The 12,191-nt window shown below is 37.0% G+C and overlaps 1 pseudogene; it reads right to left on the bottom strand.

Moving 5' to 3' along the window:
- Window positions 1-7,974: 7,974 nt before the first annotated feature.
- On the bottom strand, window positions 7,975-8,997 carry LOC113920731 (annotated as a pseudogene).
- Between the last annotated feature and the right edge of the window lie 3,194 nt (window positions 8,998-12,191).

The following is a 12,191-nucleotide window of genomic DNA, read 5'->3' as shown; positions in this document are numbered from 1 at the left end:
TATTTTACTATTGCAAATGGTTCTGGATGTTACTGTCTTAATTACTGAATATATTACTATAACAATTCAAGTGGTTCCATCAAGTAATTTTATAACACAGCATCCTCAACATCTCTATTCCTTTAATATGATAATAAGCTAAGCAGACAAATTCAAAATAAAATTTTAAGACTCCATGCCAGTGGTACACTACTAGATAAAATATAATTGTACACAGACAAAAGACAAATTGTTTCTCATGGTTATTAGCCCTTAGAAGACACCTTCAAAAAATATATGTGAGATAAAGCATTCTCTAACAATATATTTTTGTGCTTGCTCTTTAAAACATACTCAAAAAGAATATGGTATATACATTTTAGGGAACTCCAAACTTAACACCTATTATTCACAAATCTAAATTTAAGAAGCCTCCATACTGTAATGATGAGGACTCCTACAAATAAATTGGGGCTCCCACTTGTAAGTATACAAGATTGAACTCCCCTCCACGCCTTAAAGTTAGATGTGGCCATGCTACTGGCCCGGCCATTGGAGAGTGAGGGAAGTAACCCACAGCACAGTTTAGAAGCCTCTGAGTGCCACGGCCTAATCCCCCCATCTGCCTCTTCCGTGATACAGTTTGTGCAAGCACCTGTCAAGATAAACATTCTGTCTGAATCCCTGGCTTAGGAAAGTAAGCAGCCCCTCCAGGTTTGAGGTGGTAATGTAGCATGGGAAAATAAAACATGTCGTGATGCATCACTAAAGGTTGGTAGCGGAGCAGGTTATAACTTCAGATAACTAGTTTGTCCAGACTCATATGCCAAACAGGACCAAATTCTCATGCTGATCCTGTGATTTTGCTATGAGAGACACTGCTGTTCAATTACTATCCAAAAAAGGAAGTATTAAGATCAACTAGGAGGCTCTTTTTACAAAATTAGGTTTAAAAAATTCTTTGAGGACCGGAAGCATGAAAGATGAGAGCGGTGGGAAATATAATTTTGCTATATCCAAGAAGACAAGATTTGGTGATTATTTTTCTTTTCTTTTTTTTTTAAAGATTTATTTATTTATTTATTCATGAGAGGCAAAGACAGAGAGAGAGAGAGAGAGAGAGAGAGAGGCAGAGGGAGAAGCAGGCTTCCCACTGAGCGGGGAGCCCGATGCGGGACTCGATCCCAGGACCCCGGGATCATGACCTGAGCCGAAGGCAGACGCTTAACCATCTGAGCCACCCAGGCGCCCTGGTGATTATTTTTCAATGTGATCACTGAGAACAGAATATGATTACTTATATTCTAGCACGGATAACAAAAAAAGGAAATTAGTGCCATATTGGATATATGAGATTTAGAAGGATGGATTCAATGCACACACACACACGCACACACAGACACACACACACAGAGTTGTATTTATACATATTTTGTGTTGCATGTAGTTGCATTAACACATATATAAATATAACATACATTGAAAAGTGGGCATTTATGAAAATAATCATCTTGCCCTTGGTATAGTCACAGATTGAAACCTATTGTATACTTTTCTCTGATTTTCCCCCACTCTTAATATTGAGTAAGTGGAATCACATTGCATATATTCTTCGAGCTTGTTTTTTAGCACAACATTCTTTGTCAGCTTCACCTACATTTTTTTAAAGACTTTATTTATTTGAGAGAGAGAGCGAGAGAATGAGAGAGCACAAGCAGGGGAGAGGGGTAAAGGGAGATGAAGAATCAGACTCCCCGCTGAGCCGGGAGCCCTACTTGGGCTCCATCCCAGGACCCTGGGATCATGATCTGAGCCAAAGGCAGACGCTTAACTGACTGAGCCACCCAGATGCCCCAGCTTCATGTTTTTGTGTGTAACTGGAGTTTGGTTATAGATTGTTTTCACATGATACATAATGTGTACTACTCTATTATATGCATATACAGCAAAATTTTATGCATTCTATTGATGATATATTCATTGTCTGAAGGGGATTATTATTAAAAATGCTGTACATTTCTCACACTGCACAGGTGCAAATACTTTTGAAGAATATGTGCATGAGATTTGAAATTCTGGAGCACTGGTTTTGCCTATGTTTAATTTAGTTAATTCAAATGGCCTTCAAGAGTGTTTGGAATATACACTCCTACCAGCAATACTTGAGTCCACATTCTCAAAGGCAACTGGCTGGCTCAGTCAGTGGAACACACGACTCTTATATCAGGGTTGTAAATTTGAGCTCCACATTGGGTGTAGAGATTACTTAGAAAAATAAAAATCTTAAAACAAAAGAGTTCACATTCTTTTCATTTTATCAAGATGGTCTCTCGGTCTCTCTCTCTCTCTCATATCTCATCTAGAGTAGGATGCAAGAAGTGATTTTGTTATAATTTGAATTTTATTTTCTGGTTTATTAAGCAGTGTGAAAATATTTTCATATATTCATTGGCCAATTTGATATCTTCTTGTTATTTCTGGTATATTCTTTCTGGGTCTGTTGTACTCTCTTACCTGATGTTACCTTGTGATGTCTGGGTTTTTTTTAATGGTTTGAAGGAGTTCTTAACGTATATTCTGGATTAGACTCCTTATTTGACAACATATGTTGAAAATATATTCTACTCCATGGTACCTATTTAAAAACAAATTTTTCTTATTATAAAAATGACTTTTTTTCGTGTTCTTATGTCCTATAATTTTCCCTATACCAGAGATTTATATATTATTTTTATTTTAAATCTTAGTATATTGGGGCGCCTGGGTGGCTCAGTTGGTTAAGCGACTGCCTTTGGCTCAGGTCATGATCCTGGAGTCCCGGGATCGAGTCCCACATCGGGCTCCCTGCTCAGCAGGGAGTCTGCTTCTCCCTCTGATCCTCTTCCCTCTCGTGCTCTCTATCTCTCATTCTCTCTCTCTCAAATAAATAAAAACAAAGATCTTTAAAAAAAATAAATCTTAGTATATTTATTGTTTTATATTTCCTATATAATTTATCTTCATGAATGATGTCAAATAGGAGTTATATTTCATTTTCTTCCATAAGGACACACAATGCTGCCTAACTGATTGAAAAACTATCCTTACCTAATTGAGCCACAGTACCTACCAACTTTGTTCAAAACAAGTGATCGAGTATGCGTACATCTGATTCTGGTTTTTCTATTTTATTTCATTCCAACCACACTCGACGGTTTTTAATCATTTTAAATATAAAATAACTCTTGATATATTATAGTCCTTCAATTCTCTTCTTAAGATTACCTTGAGTACTTTGGGCCTTTTTCTTTTAAATAATAGTTTCCAAATTTATAGATCCATTAAAAAAAAAGAAAGAAAAGACAGAAAGATAGGAAAGAAACTCAGAGCCATCTTAGTAGGATACATAGAATTTCTACATCACTTTTGCAATGGGTTGACATATTTATAATATTGAATTTTCCAATAAAATAATATGGAGTATCCCTTTTTATTTAGATATTCTTAAGTTTCTCTCAGTAATGTGTCATAGATTTTTATGAAGATAAATTATGTATTTTAAGTAAACCTATTCCTTAAATGTATTCTATTAAATTTATTCATGTTACTGAACTGATGATTTTTAATTTTATTTTCTATAAATCTGCCTGTCATACATAGTAATACAATATATTGTTTTAAAGATTTTATTTATTTATTTATTTTAGAGAGAGAGAGCGTGAGCGGGGGTAGTATCAGAGGGAGAGGGAGAGAGAATCTGAAGTAGACTCTGTGGAGCACAGAGCCCGACACCAGACTTGATCTAATACAGTGAAATCGTAACCTGAGCCAAAACCAGAAACTGGACACTGAACCAACTGAGTCAGCCAGGTGCTCCATAGAAATGCAATAGATTGGGCGCCTGGGTGGCTCAGTTGGTTAAGCGACTGCCTTCGGCTCAGGTCATGATCCTGGAGTCCCGGGATCGAGTCCCACATCGGGCTCCCTGCTCGGCAGGGAGTCTGCTTCTCCCTCTGACCCTCTTCCCTCTTGTGCTCTCTATCTCTCATTCTCTCTCTCTCAAATAAATAAATAAAATCTTTAAAAAAAAAAAGAAATGCAATAGATTGTTTTAATATACAACTTGTATTTAGCAACTTTGCTACCTTCATTGGTCAAATACACTATTTTGGTGTAAGTTATTTTAAATTTTATACATTCATATGGGAAAGATGGCAGTTATACTTTTTCTTTCCAGTCTTTAAACATCAGAGTTTCTACCCATTTGAACTTATATTACAATGTTGAATACTAATGGTGATAGTGAGTATCCTTGTCTGTTTTCACTGTCAGGATGAAGCTATCAGTAATTCATTATTACCTATAACACTTTTTGGCATATATTCTTTATCACATGAACACAGTTCCCTTTTATTTTTATTATGCTGCTCTTATTTTCAAGGACGGTTGATCTGTATCTCTTGAGAAAATTGTAAGGAACTTTTTATTAATTAATGACTTATATTGATTGATTTTCAAATTTAAACCAACTTTGCATTTCAATTTGTGATTATATGGGATATTTTTTAAAGATTTTTATTTTTATATATTTGACAGATAGAGACGAGAGAGAGAACACAAGCAGGGGGAGTGGGAGAGGGAGAAGCAGGCTCCCCGCCGAGCAGGGAGCCCAATGCGGGGCTCAATCCCAGAACCCTGGGATCATGACCTGAGCCAAAGGTAGGCGCTTAATGACTGAGCCAAACAGGCACCTGTATATGGGATTATTGGCCTGTAAATTTAATTTCTTGCAGTGTCCTTGTTGAGTTTTTGTGTGTTTGTATGGGTGTTTTGTTTGTTTTTGTTTTTGTTTTGTTTTGTTTTAGTCCTTTATTTTCTTAGAGCAGTTTTATGTTCACAGCAAAACTGAGAGGAAGATACAGAGAATTGTGCCTCCACACATGCCTCGCCTCCCCCTTTATCATCCATAGTGGTATGTTTGTTAAAACAGTTGGATCTTCATTGACACTTCAAATCAGTTTATATTCCAGGTGACTCAGTATTGTGCATTCTGTGAATTTAGTTGGAAGTATAATGGCATGTATCCATCATAGTAGTATCATAGAGAGTAGTTTACTGTCCTGAAAATCCTTTGTGCTCCACGTATTCATCTCATCTCCTCTCCCCCCGAAACTGTTGATCTTTTTACCTGTCACTATAGTTTTGCCTTTCCCAAAATGATATATATTCCAAATCATACATATTTTTGGATTGGCCTCTTTCACTTAATAATATGCATTTTAAGTTTCCTCCATATCTTTTCATAGCTTGACCGCTCATTTCTTTTTTAGAGCCAAGTGATATTCTGTTGCTTGGATGTACTACGGTTTATTTATCCATTTACCTACTGAGGGGCATCTTGGTTGCTTCCAAAGTTTTGGCAATTATGAGTAAAGCTGCTGTAAATATCTGTGTGCAGGCTTTTATGTGGACATAATTTTTTAGCTCTTAGGTAAATACAAAGGAACACAATGGCTGGATCAAATAGTATGTTTAGTTTCATAAGAAACCACGAATTGTCTTCCAAAGTCGCTGTACCATTCTGCATTCCCTTCTGCAATGAATGAGAGTTTCTGTTGCTCCACATCCTCACCAGAATCATGTTACCTGATAAAAATTGACAAGAGTTTGTCCTTAAAGCGGGTTTCAAAAAAATTCAAAACACTGACATTATGCAGAATATTATCTTTTGACATATGTATTTGAAGCAAATAACAATAACTGATTCTTAATTTATAGAAATAGTTTTGATATAAAAATGCATTTAATTGTCCTAGAGTAGTATGGGTCACACAAAATTGTTAACATTTTTCTAAAGATTTTATTTTTATTTATTTGACAGAGAGAGAGCACGAGCAGGGGGAGGGGTAGAGGGAGAGGGAGAAGCAGGCTCCTCGCTGAGCAGGGAACCTGACACAGGACTCGATCCCAGGGCCCTGGGATGATGACCTGAGACCAAGGCATACGCTTAACCAACTAAGCCACCCAGGCGCCCCTGTTATTAACATTTTTTATTGTTGACATTTTAGCATTTAGGAAAGTGACTCCGTAATAACATTAGTAAAGATAATTTGTATCACACGACCAGAAGATTGGGAAGCTAGGATTTAATTCTGAACCATCTGGTTCCATACTCTACTTTTGCAGCTTGTGTGTTCCTAATACGTCCTTTACCTTCTATCTAGACCTGCCTCAGAAGAGATCACAACGACATCGTGTGCTTAATCTGTACTTTGCTTTTAGGTTCCAGTGTGGCTGCATCCTCACAAGTTGACTTACTGCATCTATTGTCAGGTAGAATCACTTAAAGGAAAAGAGAGAGAAGATATTTGATTCTTCTCATATTCATGATTCTCTTGTGCTCCATATAATTCTTTTCAGTCTCTGGTCTTCATCTGTCTGCTCCTATGAACATTACCTTGTTATAGAGAAATCAACTTTCTAAACCTGCCAGGTTCTAGGTTATTTGCTTAGCAGTCAAATTTAATATCTAACCACAGGGAAAACGGGCTTTTCCCGGCAATGCCATATTGTTCTCCTCTCTTTTATTCAAATAAGTTCTCTTTGTACCATACTTGGCACATGTGCAGACTTCCTTATACTCATGATTCAAAGTAACCAATGCACTTCAACACTGCAGATTTCTTGCTCAGTTCCTAAAGGCCAAATCCTTTGATTCCAACAGTAAACAATGTTCGAATTTAGTAAGTGTTTCACAATGCTTATTTAGCAAGTGTCGCCATCCTCTGAACCCAGCATATATTAGATACCTTTCTAATCTTCTCACTATCTCTAATTAAAATGAACAAACTAGTACCTATTAGCTGAAGCTCCCCCTTCATGGTAGGGGGTCTAATAAAATCAAAGCTTTTGGTAGCAAAGAATCTGCTAACACAAGATAAAAATGTATTTAATAGAAGGCCTCTGGATAGATCACAAAGTGAGCCAAAAAAAAAAAAAAAATACAGGGTGCCCAGTTAAAGTGGAAAATCTGTTCAATAACAACAACAACAACAACAAAAGTAGTGTCTGTTCCATGCAATATTTGTGGGGTATACTGATTTAAAATAGTGTTTATTGTTCGCCTGAAATTCAAATTTAACCATGCATCCTTTATTGTACCTGGTAACCACATTTAGATAAGCAACACAAACATACGGACACCCCACCATCAACACTACAAAAAAAAAAAAAAAAAAGTCTCATTTTCTCACGGTTTGCAGTTGCTGTTACATAGAAGATTGCTGCCACCACTGGTCACTATTTCTGCGGCTGTCAGAAATGGCTCTGTAGTTGAATTTTAAACTGACCTTTTGTTTTTGAGTTATTTCCTCGAGACTTAAACTCTTATTTAGGAGCTTCATTTGTCTGTGACCTTAACACCAATATGAGAATAACGATTTTTATGTTCATTCAATTCTTTAGTGGAAAAATAGACCTATCTCACACCAAGACTTGCAAAATTAGGGAGGGGGGGAGGGTTCCTCTCCAAAATAGTGTATTTGCCTCATGTTGAATAGCCTCAAATGTTTTGTTTTCCTTTTATGTTACTCAATGGAGATTACATTAGTTACAAATAATTTACCAGAATTTTAAAAAACTTATCAACAGCAATTTATTTGACAAGTGAAGTTGAGAACCTCCAGGCCATCGCTCAGTCATGGTCAGGAAAGAATTCTAGACAACAGGCTCAGACAGTCGAATTTAATTAGGAAGTTAAGTAAGTTGGGGGTGGAATCAGATAATCAGAAGACTGGCATGGGACCCCAGGGGGACTGGCCACCTTTGCCATGTAAGGGTGGGAAGGAGAACCACCCTTCCTTTCCAAGGCAAGGTACAGATTATTTGGCAAAGAGACATGATGCGTGGATCCCCACCGTCAAAGAACATGCTCAGTAGGCCACTGAAGTCTATGCAACGTGGGGATGATTCAGGCCACTTGAACCATGGAGCTAAGCATCAGGGAATGTCGAGGGTTCAGGCTGTTGGCAGAAGCTTGTGGTTCACCTGGGATGCTTTAGGTCTGTGCATCTCTGCATGTTCTCAAGGAGGCAGCTTAGGATGTCTGCTGCTTCCTGGGGCATTTTGGCCAATCCCTACAGCCCCCGCTTCCACTGGACACCAGTGTGATCTTATTGGCTAAGGTCAAGGGACTACTGATCCCCTGTGCCACCTGGGGAAGCTCCTCTAGCTGCATGTCCAGCTGAGCTGCTTCCTGGTACAACTGGAATGCTTTTGCCTTCTTGGCTGTCTGTTCAGCCTCCACCCAGCTCTCCTGCTTCTTATTTATTTACTTATTTTAGAGAGGCGGGCGGGGGCAGAGAGAATCTTAAGCAGGCTCCATGCCCAGCACAGAGTCCAAAGCGGGCTCAATACGAGGCTCGATCTTACAAACCTGAGCTCATGACTCTAACCCAGAATCGAGAGTAGGACACTTAACCAACTCAGGCACCCAGGCGCCCCCAGGGTCTCCTGCTTCTCTAGCAAAGGCTTTGGATTTCTCGCATATTCGCACACTCATCTTCCACCTCTGGCTGCATAATCAGCTGGGACTTCTCTGCTTTGGCGAGGGCTCCAGCTTGTAGTGCTAGTCTTCTGAGGGCTTCCTCCAGCCCTTTTTCTGGGGTTATTTCCTGCTCCTGCACTGCCACCTGGTGGGCCTGCTCCACCACCCACTCTTGTACCTGCTACTCCTTGATCTCCTTAGCCTTGGCCACCTGAAGCTGCTGATAGGCAGCTCAGCCTGTGCCGGTCTCCTATGGACCTCAATGTCAAATGTGGCCTTCTTCACTAGTAGTCCCTCTGCACCCTGGCCGTCTTCACGCCACTCGGGTACTGAGCCTTTTCCTGCTTGGTCGTGGCCTCCTGGATCCCAGAATCTTTCTTGGCCTCCGATGCCCACAATCCCAGTAATTTTTGGACTTGAGCTGTTGGAACCTTTCCCAAGGAGTGCAAATAGTGTTGATTATTGTGACTGTCCTTCAGGGTGTAACTAACCATGCCAGTAGGTCTTAAAGAATTCACAAGTGGCTGTTGTTATTGTAATAAAAAAAAAAAATGTCTCTTTCTTCTCATTGTTTTGTTCCAGGCAATAAATCCCCTTTCTCACATTACTTTTTCAGTTTTTCTTTTCCTTGTAACTAGAAGCGAATTAATTTAACTAATCTCAATTTTTTGTGTTTATGTCTTTCTTTTTAATTCAGTCAAGGAGGCTTTCTTGTGACAGTTCAGTATATTACTGTTTAATCCAGTGAAATGAATACTCTTTATACCTCAATTGGGGTACTAAATTATGTTATATTTTGGACATTCCATGTGTTAAAGAAATCATCACATTTTAGTTTTCTTTGTTTCAGTTTAGTGTAGGAGAAAAACCTTCCACAATAACACAATAAACCTTCCACAATAAAAACGATCTGTTTTTCATTCTTTCTTTGTACCTTTATATAAAATAACCACACCTTTCAGAATGAAAAAACCCATACCCTTCCTCTCTCTATACTCATCTGGTATAGGGAAGGCTGTCAGTCCTGACAATGTGTAACAGTAGTGGATTTGAAGGGGCCAGGACAGATCATTAATTGATGATAATTATAATGGACTTTTGTATATAATTAGCACAACCTCATAAAAATCAGGAGTAATTACTCCAATCTAAAAAAATAGAAGTCAAAAAGCAGATGAAGGTAGTCAATGAGAAAGGAAGATTAATCTTTTAAGTTTATTGATTTCATATGCAGAGGCTATGCTACACATCTTAGAAATAGTACTTGAGAGGTAATTAATATAAAACATTGTTCTCTTGTTCATAACTGGTTATGATCTTTGGGGTCTAGAAATTTTTCTTTGGAATAATAGGTTAAGTGGGAAGACATTAAACTGATACTTCTTTTATTCAAAATTTCTGTCCGCTAACTATATTATAAATACATCATTTTTATATGTTTATTGCAGTATCTGCTATTACCAAAACAAGCAAAAAACCCATGAGTAGGTACTAAGGGGTTGGGATACTACAGAGTAATGTGTACTGGGAGTTTCCTGCACCTACACTTACTAATGGAACAGATAGATATCTATAGTGATTGAAATTATGAAAGTCATTAAGGGCATTTATTTAAACCAGAAAAATCAAAGTGTATTATCATATTATGATTTCTGTGGTCCCAATAATATGAATGCCTATTGATCAAATAACTTGGTCATTTAATAATCATTGTTTTTCCTTTTTATTGACACAAAAATATCCACATGTGTTATTTGATAGCAGAAATGACACTAATTTGAATATCCACAAAATAGCCAGAAACAGAATTCAGGCAAACAAAATATAGCTCCCTGTGATAATAATTATGCTACCATAATTTCCAATAGCCCGAGGCCGCTTTTGGATAACATGCAGAAATAATACATTCTAACAATTTCCAAATTAGCCTACAAATCAACTTTTAACAAAAGACCTGCCATCATAATAGATCAGATAATAGCCCACACTGGGACTTTTTTTGCCCCACTTTCAGTCAATATATGACTAAACTTTTCCTGTTGCAAGGAAGATGCTGTGAATTTAATCAGGGGCCAAAATATTACAGCACAGTACTGTGGCTCAATTCTAACTCAATACGGTTTACTTCAAAGAAAATGTGGACATTTGGTCCTGGGGTTGATTAGATTGGGTCAAGCTGGGAAGGCATTTTAATTACTCACCATTTGATTGAGCTTCCTTTCTTGGTGGTCAGAAGTTAGTAACAGTAACATTAGCAATAATGAGAGTAATAAAAATGCAATATTGGCTACACTAGAACAAATACAATATTTTTTCAATATTGTGCTTATGATTTACACAATAAGAGGCTAAATATAAAATACATTAGAGACAATGTATGCTATGGTATAAGAAAAAAAATTAAGATGTGACATTATTTTTTATTAGGAACCAAATGCTAGAACTAAGAAGAAAAGAAACTCACTCTTATTTAATAAGACTTTTAGGTAAAATATGACTGTGAATAATGTTTCTTGATTGAAGTAATGTATATAATACATATTATTATTAGAAAATAGTTATTTTACAACCAAATAAGATAAAACTTTTTTTGCCATTCTCTAAATAGCAACAACTCAGTGTTCAAATATAAACACTTTGTTTTGACATATTTCATCAGAAAAAGACAAAAAAAACCTAAAGACAAAAATAAAACAAAACAAAAAACACACACTCATGGTGACTACATCTATTTTAGTGAGCACTGAGTAACTTATAGAATTGTTGACTCATTATGTTTGTACACCTGAAATTAATATAGCATAGTATGCTAATTATACAACAAAAAAGAAGGGAAACAACACACACTCAAAAACTCACTGCAGTTATATACTTCCATTATGCATCATGAATGGCATCATTAACAACTATGTAAGGCTGGGGCAGGTAGCCTGGCTGGTCAAAAATTAAAGCATGTACTATCAATACATAGGAGTTTGTAAGGTCAATAAACACACACTTTTTTTTTTTACAAGAATGAATGGATGGGAAAATAAGATCTCTGAGTCCCCTTTCTTTCCTATTTTTTTTTAAATTTAAGATGTGTATCTATAACCTCTACAGTTTGATATGCTATTATATATTTAACTTACACATAAATATGCCATTGAGCTCTAACAAAGCAGTCTAATAATGACTTCTAATTCTCCTCACATGAAAAAAGTCTAATAAACTGTGCTTTGATATATTTCCTCTTTTTGTAGAATAGAAAATTCTGACAGCCTATCATGCTTCTACCTAAAATAACTAGAAAAGCTATCGAAACATAGATATGATCTGTTTGAAGGCAGCAAAGAGCTAACTGTGCCAATCAGAATTAGAGGGGCAAAGGCACAGAGCAGGAGAAATCTTGGTATAGTCACTTACCTCCTATAGCTACTTCTACTCTAAGAGAATTCTCTAATTCTGATTAGAGCAGGAGGTTGAAGATCCAAATGATAGCCCAGGGAGTAGCACTGTGATTAAACAAAGATGCTAGATGAATTTCTGGTGGAACTTCAAAGGCATAGCTGGTTTCCATCTTAATACATTTGCTGAATACTGGAGTTGCCTGAGATTTATGACTAAAATCATCAGCAAAAGGTCTCTGATAAACAAACAGAACATTTTTGGAAGCTTTATTAGGCAAATATTAGAGCTCAAAAACCAT

This window comes from Zalophus californianus, chromosome 3 (assembly GCF_009762305.2).
Source record: "Zalophus californianus isolate mZalCal1 chromosome 3, mZalCal1.pri.v2, whole genome shotgun sequence".
NCBI classification, from domain to species: Eukaryota; Metazoa; Chordata; class Mammalia; order Carnivora; family Otariidae; genus Zalophus; species Zalophus californianus.
Note: the sequence above shows the minus strand (reverse complement) of the source record. Positions and strands in the feature narration are given on the sequence as shown.